Source organism: Pongo pygmaeus, chromosome 9 (assembly GCF_028885625.2).
Source record: "Pongo pygmaeus isolate AG05252 chromosome 9, NHGRI_mPonPyg2-v2.0_pri, whole genome shotgun sequence".
Taxonomy (NCBI): Eukaryota; Metazoa; Chordata; class Mammalia; order Primates; family Hominidae; genus Pongo; species Pongo pygmaeus.
Window position 1 is genome coordinate 8,944,190 of NC_072382.2, and position 11,880 is coordinate 8,956,069.

Genomic DNA, 11,880 nt, shown 5'->3' on the forward strand with positions numbered 1-11,880 from the left:
GCCTCCAGATTTGTTCTTTTTGCTCAAGATTGCTTTGACTATTTGGGGTCTTTTGTGATTCCATGTGGATTTGAGGATTGTTTTTTCTTTTTTATAAAAAAAGACTTTGGAATTTTGATAAGGATTGCATTGAATCTGTGGATTTGGGTAGTTTGGTTACCACGGACATTTTAACAATACTAATTATTCCAATCCATGAACATGGGATATCTTTGCATTTATATGTGTTTCCTTCCATTTCTTTTTTTTTTTTTTTTTTTTTTTTTTTTGAGATGGAGTCTCACTCTGTTACCCAGGCTGGAGTGCAGTGGCACGATCTCAGCCCACTGCAACCTCCACCTCCTGAGTTCAAGTGATTCTTCTGCCTCAGCCTCCTGAGTAGCCGGGACCACAGGCATGCACCACCACGCCCGGCTACTTTTTGTATTTTTAGTAGAGATGGGGTTTCAGCATATTAGAAAGGCTGGTCTCGAATTCCTGACCTCGTGATCTGCCCACCTCGCCTTCCCAAAGTGCTGGGATTACAGGCGTGAGCCACCGTGCCTGGCCTCCTTCCATTTCTTTCATCAGTGTTTTATAGTTTTCAGTATACAGGCCATTCCCCTTCTAACAGCAAAAGCATTTGACAAAATTCAACACCTTTTCATGATAAAAATAAACACTCAACAAACTAGAAATAGAAGTATATGCCCTCACCATAATAAAAAGCCATATATAAAACACCCACAGTGAACACCATACTCAACGGTGAAACATTGAAAACATTTCCTCTAATATCAGGAACAAAGCAAGGATGCTTGCTTTTACTATTTCCATTCAACATAGCACTGAACATTCTAGCCAGAGCAATTAGGCAAGAAAAAGAAATAAAAGGCATCCATATTGGAAAGGAAGAAGTAAAATCATCTCTGTTCACTGATTATATTGATCCTTTTTTTTTTAGTTGGGGTCTTACTCTATTACCCAGGCTAGGGTGCAGTGGCACAATCATGGCTCACTGCATCCTTAAACTCCTGGCCTCACGTGATTCTCCCACCCCGGCCTCCCAATTTGCTATGATTACTGGTATGAGCCACCAGGCTCAGGCCTGATATGATCTTTTACGTAGAAAATTCTAAAGGTTCCACACATCAAAAAAAAAAAAAAAAACCTGTTAGAATTAATAAATGATTTCAACAAAGTAGCACATACAAAGTAAACACACAAAAAGTCACATTTCTATGTGCTAACAATCTGAAAAGGAAATTTAAAAACAATTCCATTTACAATACATTAAAAAGAATTAAATATTGGCCAGGTGCAGTAGCTTACGCCTGTAATCCCAGCACTTTGGGAGGCTGAGGCGGGTGGATCACCTGAGGTCAGAAGTTCAAGACCAGCCTGGTCAACATGGCAAAACCCCGTCTCTACTAAAAATACAAAAATTAGCCGGGCATGGTGGCAGGCCCCTGTAATCCCAGCTACTCGGGAGAGTGAGGCAGGAGAATCGCTTGAACCCAAGAGGCGGAGGTTGCAGTGAGCTGAGATCGTGCCACTGCTCTCCAGCCTGGGCGACAAGAGGGAAACTCCATCTCAAAAAATAAAATAAAATAAAATAAATAAAATAATTAATAAATAAAATAAAATTAAATATTTAGGAATTAACCAAGAGGTAAAAGACTTATACAATAGAAACTACAAAACATTGCTGAAAGAAATTAAAGAAGACACAAATTAATGGAAACACATCCCATGTTTGTGGATTGGAAGAGTTAATATTGCTAAGATGTGAATACTACCCAAAGCAATCTACATATTCAATGCAATCCCTATTAAAATCACAATGATGTTTTTCACTGACATTTCTTAAATAACCATCCTAAAATGTATATGGTATCTCAAGGTGACACAGGGCAAGTTCTTGGCTTTATTCAGGAAGGAATTCAAGAGCAAGCCGGGGGTAGAAGAAAACAGGTTTATTGAAGCAGTGGCAACGTTACAGCTCCGTGGCTGCCCCTGCCATGCAGGGCTACCCCATAGGCAGTGTGCTGAGAGTAGCAGCCTAGGGGCAGTTTTGCAGTTATATTTATACCCACTCTTAATGGTATGCTAATTAAGGGGTCGGTTATTTTAAAATAGCTCAAAAATGAGCAGTGACTTTCAGGTGTTGCCATGGCAATGGTAAACAGTCATGGCATTAGTGGGCAGGTCTTATGGAAAAGTGCCTTCAGTGTCTCTTCCCAGTTTCTTTTTTTGAGATGGAGCCAGGCTGGAGTGCAGTGGTGAAATCTCAGCTCACTGCAACCTCCGTCTCCCAGGTTCAAGTGATTCTCCTGTCTCAGCCTTCTGAGTAGCTGGGACTATAGGTGCCCGCCACCACATCTGGCTAATTTTTGTATAATATTTTATATTTTTAGTAGAGACGGTGTTTCACCATGTTGGCCAGGCTGGTCTTGAACTCCTGGCCTCAAGTGATGTGCCCGGCTCGGCCTCCCAAAGTGCTAGCATTACAGCCGTGAGCCACCGCACCCAGACTCTTCCCAGTTTCAACCAGTCTTCAACCTGGCCCAGAGTCGAGTCCCACCTGCCTCCTACCTCATTCTCCCCTCAGAGATCAGATACTCCTCCTTAATCTGAAAGGGGTTGCAAAAGGGTGGAGGTCCATGTTCTGTAACTGCTCCCTGTTGAGTTTATGGGAATAGGCCCTGCATAGCACTAGAGGAGTAAAAATCTCCAGATACCTGACCCAAGGCGGCCCAAAGGCAGGATGCTTTCATTCTCTAGGTCAGAAGATGGATGGGTTAGAAATCTTGTGCCAGCATTGTCTTTACCTGGAACTGTTGTAACCTAGAAGACACAAACTTTATTAAGAGGTTAAACAAGCAGGCCGGGAGTGGTGGCTCATGCCTGTAATTCCAGCACTTTGGGAGGCCGAGGTGGGCAGATCACCTGAGGTCAGGAGTTCGAGACCAGCCTAACCAACATGGTGAAACCCCATCTCTACTAATAATTCAAAAATTAGCCAGGTGTGGTGGCTCACACCTGTAATCCCAGTTACTCGGGAGGCTGAGGCAGGAGAATCATTTGAACCCAGGAGGGGGAGGTTGCAGTGAGCTGAGATTGTGCCATTGCACTCCAGCCTGGGCAACAAGAGCAAAACTCCATCTCAAAAAAAAAAAAGAGGTCAAACAAGCAAGGGACAAAGATTAGTAATAATTACAAGACAGCTATCAAAGGTCCTAGGAGAGGTAAGAACCAAGTGAGACTTGGGAGGGCTTTTTTTTTTTTTTTTTTTTTTTTTTTTTTGAGATGAAGTCTCACTCTTGTTGCCCAGGCTGGAGTTCAATGGCACGATCTCAGCTCATTGCAACCTCTGCCTCCCGGGTTCAAGCGATTCTCCTGCCTCAGCCTCCCAAGTAGCTGGGATTACAGGCGCCCGCCACCACGTACATCTAATTTTTGTATTTTTAGTAGAGAGAGGGATTCACCATGTTGGCCAGGCTGGTCTCGAACTCCTGACCTCAGGCAATTCACCCGCCTCGGCCTCCCAAGTGCTGGGATTACAGACATGAGCCACCGTGCCCGGCCGGGAGGGCATTTTTGATAATCGACCAGATATAGCTGGAGTCAGTGACCCAGCATCTATGTGACCAGATAGATTGCTGATAGATCGTTTGAATGTTAATCTCAACCTGTCCAGGTTTTATTCATAACTGCACAGGTTCCACCTTGTTCAGCTAGTAGATAATCCAATGCTAGTCTGTTATCAAGAACTACATTTGCCAAAGAGTCTGGGAATCCTTGAATTCCTTTTAATGCCTGACCTGTGTTGGTGGCTAATGATTCCAGGGTTTGAGTCAGTTCTTTAGGGTTAACTCATGGTAGGCAAAGCCACCCTAGGGGGCCACTAGTTCTATTGCCACTCCAGTTCCTGTCAGAATTAATCCTATTGCTCATTGATTTCTGGTATTCCTCAGTCTTACAGGGTTTTATATGGTGACCGGCCAAGGGTGGCCAACATACACTCAACCCTGTTCCAAGTTTTTGATATACAAAGGAAGGCTACTCTTAAAAGAACAGGAGGTCCCCTGGGGAGTTAGGAGTGGTTATGGGATGTGACTTCTTCCCACTTATGACCACAAATGAAAATGAACCCATTTGGGGTGCAATAGAGGCCCTATGAGGTGTGATGTCTATCTTTTGCCACTAAGTTGGGTCTGTAGAGATATAAGATATCTCCCCCCACTCCAGTGGGGGGGACCAAACAACTCTGGTAGAGTTTTCTGGGTTTTGTTTGTTTTTTGCTTTTTGACAATTGGCAGAGCTAACTGAGGCTTTATTTTGAAAAAACAAAACAAAACAGTGGAATTGTTTTGTGCCTGGAGGCATGGGCAAGGGAGTTACCCTGCACAAGTGGGCTGTGGAGGAGGGCTGAGCCTCAAGTGTGTCTCCTGTTCCCTGCGCCTTCCTGCACGGCGGCCTCCCCCACAAGCTCTGGGGTAGCTGCAGGAGGGGGTAGGCTAGGAGGGACTGCCATAGTTTTTCGCTTGGGCAGGACATCAGAGGAGTCGGACACCAGCTTCCCAACCATGGTCCTGGAGGAGCTGGTGTGGCTGAAGGAGCTGAAATCCCTGCCAGAGTCAAGGCTGGAGCCCAGGCCGTAGCTGAGGCCAGGGCTTGTGAGGCCCCCGGAGGCCGAGCTCAGCTGTCTACTCAAGCAGCTGTGGCACCAGGTCCTGTTGGCCCGCTGCAGGGCGGCCTCCAGCTCCACCAGCTCCCCACGCTGCTCAGCATCCGCAATGGCCTCTGAGGCCCTCAATCTCAGCATGGACCCCACTGATGCTGCGGATCATCTCAGAGTTCTCCATCTTCCTGCGACGCAGGTCATCCCCATGCTTCCCAGCCAGGGTCTGCAACTCCTCATCCTTGACCTGGTGCAAACTCTTAGCCTTGCCTGGCCACAGTGGGCGATCTCCTCACACTGGGCCTTGACCTCCGTGATGATGCCATCCACGTCCAGGGAGCAGCTGTTGTCCATGGACAGCACCACAGATGTGTCCGAGATCTGGGACTGCAGCTTCCAGATCTCCTCTTCACACAGCTCTCTGGGGAAGTTGATCTTGTCAGTCAGCCCTTCCAGGTGAGACTCCAGCGCTGCCTTGTTCATGTAAGCTCCATCTACCTCCTTCTCAATGAAGGCAAATTCATTCCCCATCTCTGTCCGCTCGTCGATCTCATCCTGGTACTTATCGTTGAAGTCTTCCAGCAGCCCCTGCGTGTTGCCAAGCTCTGCCTCCAGCTTCAGCTTCTCCCGGCTCACTGTCCAGCTGCTGCCCAAGGCTGTGGATGTGGCTCTCAAACACGCGTCCATGTTGCTCCCAGCTGTCTTCCGCTGCTGCAGGAGGCTCCACTTAGTCTCCAGCATTTGTTCTGCTGCTCCAGGAACTGCACCTTGTCGATGAAGGAGGCAAACTTGTTGAGGGTCTTGATCTGCTCCTTCTCCTGGGTATGCACAGCCTGGATGTTGGGGTCCAGGTCCAGCTTAAGGGGGCTCAGCAGACTCTGGTTCACCATGATGGCTGTGTCGCCCACCCCCACCCCATAGCACTGCCCCGCCATAGCCACCACCCAGACTCATGCTGGTGCCTAGGCCACTCCAGAAGCTGCTGTGGCTGCCAACTCGGGAGAAGCTCAAGGAGCTGATGTGGGCACTGGGACCGCTGGTGTAGGAGCAGCTGCTGAAGGCCCAGGGGCCAGAGATGGATGCCTTGTAGGGCTTCTGGGTCACCGTGATGGACACGATGGAAGCAGGAGTGGAGGTAGGCAGGCCGAACCAGATGTAGATTCAAGGAGTGGAGAAGCTGCCTCTAGGTCAGCCCTTGTTTTCCAGAAGGGGGTGGTAATCCCAGCTTCCCAGATTAGGCAGTTGTTTTTTTCTCTGTATGTTCTGATCTGGGAGAAGGCACTGTATATGGTCTCCTTGCTCACAAGTGGAATCTTATTTATCTTGCTGTGGCCTTGGGAACTTGGCAACTAGAGTTGGGTCACAGCATTGCGGGGAAACTTCCACTTTTGTGTCATTAACACAACAGTGGTTGCAAAAGATAGAATCATTAGTGATCTAGAGATCTAGATACACACCTTGATAGAATCATTAGTGCCCTGGGGATCTAGATACATGCCTTGATAGAATCATGAGTGCCCTAGAGATCTAGATACATGCCTTGATAGAATCATGAGTGCCCTAGAGATCTAGATACACGCCTTGATAGAATCATGAGTGCCCTGGAGATCTTGACACACGCCTTCCCAGGTCCAGGCAATAGTGGTGGGGGATTTCAGGTAGCATCCATCAAGTGCACGAGAGAAAGTTCCACCTAATGGTCGGGGTCTGGGTACTTAGAGATTGCTATGGATGGTGAAGAGGGCCAGGGAGTTAGCCAAGAGAGTTTTTGGATTGGCCAGAAGGTGAAATTCTCTATCCTGGGGATGTGGATGACAAATCCAGCAACCATGAAGATGATTTCCTAAAGCTATAATTTTTGAAATATTTACTATAAAGTTTTGTTCCCACTTACATGGGATTAGGTTAATTGGAGAGCAAACAGGATTAATGGTGGCACATGGTATCCACTTGGGCCTTAGAGTGGCCTCTACACCCAACAAGGACAAAAGAGATGCTTCCTGGGAGGAGGTAGTTGCCCAAAGCGACAGAAAAGAAGTATTACAATCAGGAAGAAGAGAAAAACGTTCCCACCCACAGCGTCACGTTACCACTTATGGCTGAATATTGATTCTTTTAAATAGGTAGCAGAGGTCCTCCAAAGGTTCACAGATGTAGGTCGTGGTATCCTGCTTTTGTGCCTGTGACTCATAAGAAACAGGTTTAATCCTAGACAGGTGTACCCAACAAGTTATTCCCTGAAGTTTAGCAGCAGAGGGGCTACTCAACAACACCTGATAGGGGCTCTGTCATTTCGGTTGTAATTGATCCTCGGGGGAATCTTTCTTTCCAACTTTTTATTAAGACTAAGCCTCCTGGCCGGGCGTGGTGGCTCACGCCTGTAATCCCAGCACTTTGGGAGGCCAAGGCGGGCGGATCACAAGGTCAGGAGATCGAGACCATCCTGGCTAACACGGTGAAACCCCGTCTCTACTAAAAACACAAAAAATTAGCCGGGCGTGGTGGTGGGTGCCTGTAGTCCCAGCTACTTGGGAGGCTGAGGCAGGAGAATGGCGTGAACCCCGGGGGGTGGAGCTTGCAGTGAGCTGAGATCGCGCCACTGCACTCCAGCGTGAGCAACAGAGCAAGACTCCATCTCAAAAAAAAAAAAAAAAAAAGACTAAGCCTCCTGGTTGAATGGTGGAGTCAATTTCTTCTCTTGTGAGATGAGCCAATATTGTATTTCCGTATGCTTGGAGGGCTCAACCTGGCCTAAGTTGATAATATGAATGAGCATTGTATGTGCCTCTTCATCAAACAAGAGGTCTAAAATTAAAAAGGGCTTCTCATAAGTCATTTCAAATGTGCTAAGCTTTAAGGCTCCCCTTGGAGCCGTCCTCATGTGCAGAGGAGCTAAGGTAGGAGAGAAACTCAGGCCACTGAGGTCTCCTGACAGGATTTTGCTAATGTCCTTTTAATTTTTATTTTATTTTTATTTTTTGAGACGGAGTCTCACTCTGTTGCCCAGGCTGGAGTGCAGTGGCGCTATCTCGGCTCACTGCAACCTCTGCCTCCCGGGTTCAAGCGACTCTCCTGCCTCAGCCTCCCAAGTAGCTGGGATTACAGGCACCCACCACCACGCCTGGCTAATTTTTGTATTTTTAGTAGAGACAGGGTTTTGCCATGTTGGCCAGGCTGGTCTCAAACTCCTGACCTCAGGTGATCCACCCGCCTCAGCCTCCCAAAGTGCTGGGATTACAGGCGTGAGCCACCGCACCTGGCCTGCTCGTATCCTTTTAAAAACACGGTTGGGGCCAGGCACGGTGGCTCACGCCTGTAATCCCAGCACTTTGGGTGGCCGAAGCGGGCACATCATGAGGTCAGGAGATCAAGACCATCCTCGCTAACACAGTGAAACCCTGTCTCTACTAAAAATACAAAAAAAATTAGCCAGGCGTGGTGGCGGGCGCCTGTAGCCCCAGCTACTCGGGAGGCTGAGGCAGGAGAATGGCGTGAACCCGAGAGGTGGAGCTTGCAGTGAGCCGAGATCACGCCACTGCACTCCAGCCTGGGTGACAGAGCAAGACTCTGTCTCAAAAAAAAAAAAAAACAACAACAACGTGGTTGGGTTTTTCTACTGTACCTGAGGATTGAGGTCTCCAGGAGGAGTGAAGATGATAGATGATGCCTGAGTCTGAGGAAACCTGCTGGGTCACCCTAGCTGTGAAGGAGGGTCTGTTATCACTGTGCAGGCTTTTTGGTAATCCAAACCCTGTCTCTACTAAAAATACAAAAATTAGCCAGGCGTGGTGGTGTGTGCCTGTAGTCCCAGCTACTCGGGAGGCTGAGGCAGGAGAATTGCTTGAACCTGGGAGGCAGAGGTTGCAGTGAGCCGAGATCTCACCATTGCACTCCAACCTGGCTGACAGAGTGAGACTCCGTCTCAAAAATAAATAAATAAATATAAAAAAATCAGCCGGGCATGGTGGTGGGCACCTGTAATCCCAGCTACTTGGGAGGCTGAGGCAGGAGAATTGCTTGAGCCCGGGAGACGGAGGTTGCGGTGAGCCGAGATTGTGCCACTGCACTCCAGCCTGGCTGACAGCGGACTCTGTCTCAAAAAAAAAAAGGAAAGGAAAAAAATGCATATTTCCTAGCTTTGTCCACTGGAAATATCTAGAAACAAAGGCTAACTCAGTAGCAATGAATACATCTAGTATCAGATCAGATTACTAAATATCATTTCCCACTGAAGGGAACCAGGGATCTTTGGAGAGATGTATAATTCCAAGTCTGGGGCAGGAAATGTACAAGATGAGCCAGGAACATCTTGTGGTACTAGAAAACAAAGATATGTATAAAAGATCACTATGGTCATATCAGAAGATTCAGGAGATAACTTGAAGAGACTTCCACTGGCAGAAGATGGGGAAATTTGCACCTCAATAAGAATAATAACCACAATTATGTGAAACATAAAAGTGTTAATCCATTATTATTTTTATTTATATTTATTTATTTAATATTTATTTAACATTTTTAAAAGGTTCACCATTGGAATATGCTAGGGCAACAAATCATTATTTTAAGAACTGGAAAATAAAAGGATTTTTTTTGAGATGCAGTCTCGCTCTGTTGCCCTGGCTGGAGTGCAGTGGTTTGATCTCAGCTCACTGCAACCTCCACCTCCTGGGTTCAAGCAATTCTCCTGCCTCAGCCTCCTGAGTAGCTGGGATTATGGGCATGCGCCACCACGCCCAGCTAATTTTTGTATTTTTTAGTAGAGACAAGGTTTCACCGTGTTGGCCAGGCTGGTCTCGAACTCCTGACCTCAAGTGATCCACCCACCTCAGCTTCCCAAAGTGCTGGGATTACGGGTGTGAGCCACTGTGCCCAGCATAATTATTTTGTCTTTCTTATCCTCAGTGTACCAACAGGCAATCAAATGGCTGATGGGGAGAGTTTTTCTTTATAGACCTATTTCAGCTAGTAAATGAAGAAGAAATGGGAGGACTTAGAATATCAGTTTTAGGCTGGGCACCATGCCTCATGCCTGTGATCCCAGCACTTTGGGAGCCCAAGGGAGGGGAGCAGATCACTTGAAGTCTGGAGTTGGAGACCAGCCTAGCCAACATGGTAAAACTCCGTCTCTACTAAAAATACAAAAATTAGCCTGGCGTGGTGGTGTGCGCCTGTAATCCCAGCTACTCGAGAGGCCGAGGCAGAATTGCTTGAACCCGGGAGACAGAGGTTGAGCTGAGTGAGCCGAGATCGCGCCACTGCACTCCAGCCTGGGCTACCAGGTGAGACTCTGTCCCAAAAATATCTGTGTGTGTGTGCGCGCACATGCGTTTTAACTTCTAACGAATTAAAGGATCTGTGTGTGTGTGTGTGTGTGTGTGTGCGCGTGCGCGCCCGCGCGCGTTTTAACCTCTAACGAATTAAAGGATCTAGGCAATGATCATCTATGGCTGCTAACCTCACAAAAAGAGGGAAAAACACAAAACCACCCATGAGGTAGTCTTGCCCCCTCCCCTCCCCAAAGAATCGAATTAAGCTTCTAGATGTAATTACAGAAAATACAGGTATAGATTACCTTGACACTATAGGAATGCAATTACTAATATCCAGACTATGGGAAACTTGCAAAACCAAAAACATAAAAATAAAAAATAAGATCCAACATCTACTCCCAATTTTTAAAAGCTCTTAGTAGTACAGCTTTAATGAGACATATATAACAAGTCAAAAGGCAGTTTCATGATTATTGGTGAAACAGCAGAAGCACTCCCATGAAAGTTTCAGGAAAAAGACAATGTTGTCCTCTGATACCAGTAACATTTGAAAGACTGTTCTGCAAGTACTGGCCAAGGCAATTAGAAAAGAAAACAAATTACAAGGTGTAATGAAAACAAAAAAAGACAAAAAACAAAAAGAAGATGTAATGGTGAGGTAAAAATTATCATTATTTGAAAGAGAGGTGAGTAATTCTGGGGATCTTAAGAAAATAAAATAAAAATCACTAGGAACAAAATAATTCAGTCGATATCTAGTTTAAAAATGGACATATAAAAATCAACAGGTTTGCTATAGACAAGGGGTTTGAAAACTATGGCCTGTGGTTCAAATCCAACCCCTTGTCTGTCTTTGCAAAGATTTACTGGAACACAACAATGCTCATTCATTTATGTATTGTCTATGGCTGCTTTCATGCTATAACGGTGAAGTTGAGTAGCTGCGACAGAAGCCATAAAGTCCACAAAACCTAAAATATTTACTATTTGACCCCTTACAGAAAAAGTTTGCCAACCTCTGCTATAAATTTAAAAAAAAAAGTTGAAAATAAAATGAAAAAAATAAAAGCCCCAATTTTGGTTTTTAGAGAAAGGATCTCCCTCCATAACCCAGGCTGGTGTGCAGTGGTGCAATCGTGACTCGAACGGCAGCCTCAAACTCCTGGGCTTAAGTGATCTTCCCACCTTAGCTTCTTGAGTAGCTGGGACTACAGGCACATGCCACTGTGCCCTACTCATGTTTAAAAAAAATTTTTCTTTGTAGGAACGGAGTCTTGCTATGTTTCCCAGGCTGGTCTCAAACTCCTGGCCTCAAGCAATCCTCCCCCATCTTGGCATCCTAAAACACTGGAATTACAGGTGTGAATCATCATGCCCAGCCCCTCAGTTCTTAATAGAAACAATTATTAATATAAGCTAGGAAGAAATAAACTTTACAATATGTATTAATAACTATTATATATGAACAAAACCTCACAACTGTACAGATATCCAAGGAGATGTGAATAAATAGAATTATGTCTTTCCTGGTAGAAAACTAAAGCAAGCCTTTTTCTAAATTAATCTGACACTCTAGTCAAAGACCACCAGGAATACCTCTGCAGTTGAACAAATTGGGTGTATTACTCCTGCACTCTGGGGAATTTCAGTAAGAGGGTGCTAGAAAGGACTTAAAGGAGGATTTGTGCCCATGTTCAGTGATTTCAGTCAGGGTTTAGGGAAGCCAGGCTTCTCTCTGGTTTGGATGCTGTCAGAGGTGGGGGTATGTCTATGACGGACTATCTTAATGAATCTTGCCCAGGAGAGAAGATTAGTTGGAGGCTAATGCTGTAATTGGTAAGGAAACAACAGTCACTCTCTTATGGGAGAAAGAGGGATGTTTCATGCCTTTTGTGGTTTGGATAGTGTTCACCTTTGTCAGCGTTCAGATGTGACGATGGAGTG

General features: G+C 46.0%; 1 pseudogene; it reads right to left on the minus strand.

Annotated features, from left to right (window-relative positions):
- Positions 1-4,417: 4,417 nt before the first annotated feature.
- LOC129007668 (keratin, type II cytoskeletal 8-like) lies at positions 4,418-5,824 on the minus strand (annotated as a pseudogene).
- Positions 5,825-11,880: the final 6,056 nt, after the last annotated feature.